This window comes from Adelges cooleyi, unplaced genomic scaffold (assembly GCF_023614345.1).
Source record: "Adelges cooleyi isolate 19-005CV unplaced genomic scaffold, UGA_ACOO_1.1 ACOO_flye_CR_arks_rails_tigmint_CR_PRNA_9, whole genome shotgun sequence".
Lineage (NCBI taxonomy): Eukaryota > Metazoa > Arthropoda > Insecta > Hemiptera > Adelgidae > Adelges > Adelges cooleyi.
Window position 1 is genome coordinate 5,840,528 of NW_026096579.1, and position 3,668 is coordinate 5,844,195.

At 28.7% G+C, this 3,668-nt stretch overlaps 1 long non-coding RNA gene across 1 annotated transcript; it reads left to right on the forward strand.

Moving 5' to 3' along the window:
- The first annotated feature begins 1,715 nt into the window (after positions 1–1,715).
- On the forward strand, positions 1,716–3,359 carry LOC126847133 (uncharacterized). Its single transcript, XR_007686980.1, has 2 exons — positions 1,716–2,320; positions 3,226–3,359. It is a non-coding gene; the product is annotated as an uncharacterized LOC126847133 (long non-coding RNA).
- Positions 3,360–3,668: the final 309 nt, after the last annotated feature.

The window sequence follows — 3,668 nt, forward strand, 5'->3', positions numbered from 1 at the left end:
TCCGCCTAAGATTCTTTGTGACCTTGGATCATTTTAGCGCCAATAATTAATTTATTAAAACTAATGTTATTTAACTATATTGATGGATATTACTGGCGCATACTATCATTACAATTAATTTGTCCTTAATATAAAATTAAAATTTTAAAAAATCGTATTAACTCGGAAATTTGTTGTTCATTAGCCATACATAAGACAGGGTGTTCAAAATGTTACTTTAAAGTAGTTTGCTGTATGCAATTATTTTCTTATCTTAGTTTTCATAGTAAAACATGCTTCAAAAGACATTTTGAGGCTCAAAATAAGTGTTTTATGTACAAAAAAAATGTCTTTATAGGGAAATTAAAAAGTAATCTATATCAATATTTGATTGACATGTTATAAGGTTAATTGTAATGAAACCTATGTCTTGTCAATATTCAGCTTTGAAAATTTACTAATATAATACTAATTGAATTTGAAACATATTTAATGAAATGTAGTGAAATATAATGGGATATCTGCCGACAACTTATTTTCTCCCTTATCTAATATACAAATGATTTAAGTTATCTCTGAATTCAGGTACATTTTTTATGGCATGGAAAGTGAGGAATAAAACAACTATATGGAAATCTCTATCTAGAAAAAAATTTCTAAACTCAATGTTTTGTCAAAACATTTAGATATATTAATTAAACTTAAGCTTGCATTTGATATTGTAAACCATAATAGGCTCCTAGCAAAAATTAATTCTTTAGGTATAGGAGAGCCCGCTTATGTCTTTACTTTTTGCTGACTATTTAAAGGTATATTTACTTATTAGAAATTCTGATGATATTAAAGCTTCTTCAATTTTACTTAAAACCTTTGGTGTCATTTTATGGACTTAATGTACATTTATTTCATTTTGCCGCCGTAGAGATTAAAAATGCTTTCTAAAAACCAGAATAAATCACATAACACTATTAATTATAATTTCGAGAAAAAGAGTAGGAACGAGTTGACATTTATAAGGAATATTTATTTTGTATGCCCTCACACGTCAATTGCCTCAAATTTTAATTATACCCATTTCCCTTGCACCTAGGGGGGGGTGCAAGAATATAGGTAAGTATAATGGAATCAAAGAGACTAGGCGACGGACAGGTCATCGGTCTACAGGAATTATTGTTATAAATAAAAGTGAATAAACGCTTTGACGCTTTTTTTTTTGTAATGTAATCAATCATTTCAAAAAAGACACAAGTCACAAAATTGAATTTTTACACTAGCCACATTAACTTCATAAATAGTTTTTGCAGTGATACTAATTTCTAAAAATTCCTGTAAACCTGTGACCTCCTCGTCCCCACTAATGCACCAGTTTTAGGATCAAAGAGCTGAAAATCTCCCTGAAGGTAGACCGAATGTTTGTGCTAATACCGTGTACAGTTGTATTTTTAAACAACTTATAAGGCAATCGGTAAAATAATTTCTATAGGTACACTGCTGTTATTAATTATAGTTATATATTAACATGTTTTCGACATCGATCTATTTACAAACAAACTGATATCGAACCGTTTTTCTTCTAATGATTTAAAACTTGTGACCTCCTCGACCTCATTGTGTAGGACGATAACGAATATCGTTGTTTTCGTAAGTATATATTTTTTTTATAAAGGCGGCTACTTAAAAATAACATCCAATACCGTAACAAGTCATTATATATACAGGTTTAAGTTAGGTCATCAGAGTTTTAAACGGGCGTGGCCCACGAATGATAACGTATAATATAAGCAATAATAAGTGTACCAATTTGAACAGAGTTGTATTGAAATTATTATTGTAAACCCTATCGGTTCTTGTGTGGAAATAATAATGTATACATTTATGGTAGGTAAGTAATTGGGTAGACTTTTTGATGAAAACAACATCAGTTATATAATCTTATCTGCGCCGACGACGGTTCAACGTACTTAATAAAAACACCGACAATGGTCAATAACACTGTTACTATATAATGCACGGACGATCCTTGATCTATGGCACTTTGATAGGATAAGGACCTATTTAAAAAAATCCTATAAAAACCGCTTGGACACGCTTGCGACCGTTGTAATACGCCTTGAAGTTTCCATCGCATCCACGTCGACAATAATTGTCTAATAACTGACAACTTTCATTGCAAAAATTGAAAATGGCCATCGAAAAGAACTCCTTGAACATAGTCGTTGTCGGACAGGTCACGAAGGGAAATGCTTTCATCGACCCAATCGTGCCCTATGTAAAAAAAACAAATCGACGATCAAAGCAATGAATACTGAAGAAATTGGGTATTAAAATAAGGAAATACAAGGTATGTTACCAGATTTTGTATATATATATATATATATATATATAAATTGTATAACGATATTCGTTTATTTTTTCAAACGTTATTTTATTTCATTGTTCAAACGTACCTTCGAAAGTTCATTTTTTTTTCAACGTATACTATTGACAAAAAATGTCGTAGTTTTTTTTTGCTTTTTAGAAAATGTCTTTATTTTATTGAATTTTTACAACTATACAAAATATATGCACAACAGTAAATGGAAAAACAGAAAAAAAAAATAATATAGCTTGAATAACATGCAGTAGGGGGGCACCCAATGGAGCTACCTATTTTAAATTTTGAGTTAGTTTAACTAATAATTTACAATTTATTAAAAAAATATATATATTGTATATTACAATTATTTTTGCATAGACTTTTTGGTTATGACTAGTCTTAAACTTAATATGATAAAACTTACTTTTGAAGTTTTACTTCAAAATAATATTTAAAAATATAATAAACAAATATTTTAAGTGCATAGTGTACAGAGTTTATACTTCCTAGCCCTAATACCTATATAACTATACTAACTATACAATAACAATAATAAATATATACGATTTGAATTATAAAATTTGTTCCAGTTAGGTCAATAATAGGTTTTTTAAATACAATTATTTTTCGGTCTTAGTAGTGAAGTAAGGTATACTCACTTTAATATAACCTAACTCCGTAGTTACTTACAACTTTAGCATATTATATTTTATAATTGGTAATGTTTTTATAAGCTCTACTTATGATTTTTTCTTCTTTAATTGCTAAGTTGGTATGATTTATATTTTATCAATACCGGTATTTGTTAATTACCAATCTATATCCTACTCTGGATGTAATGGTTTTAATGCGTTAATATCATTAATGAGTTGTATTTTTATTTTTTTCAGATGATCATTTCATCCAAATCGGTCAATATTCAAAAATGCCATGACTCATGACGACTAATATTATATTATATAGTTCAATAAGAAAATAGTAAAATTTCAAATATAGCCAATTAATGTTTTAGTACATGCAAACATTCTCTGTTTTATTGTTTTTTTTTTTAATATATACCCAACCTTAAATCTTCTATTGAGGAAATATTCAACGACCATTTAGAACCTGATTGTGGACCTGTGCTCTCGTTGGTGTTATAACAGCTACTGTTGATAGTAGTGTAGGTACTATGAAACTTGTAAGGTTTTTTTATTGGTGCACTAGTAAATATTATTTGTTACTTAAAAAATTATAGACTATTCTTACATTATTACAGGCGTGCGCAGACATTTTGTCTAAAAACGACAAGTAAGCAACAAAAAAAAACTACTTCGTTTTAAAACATTATGAT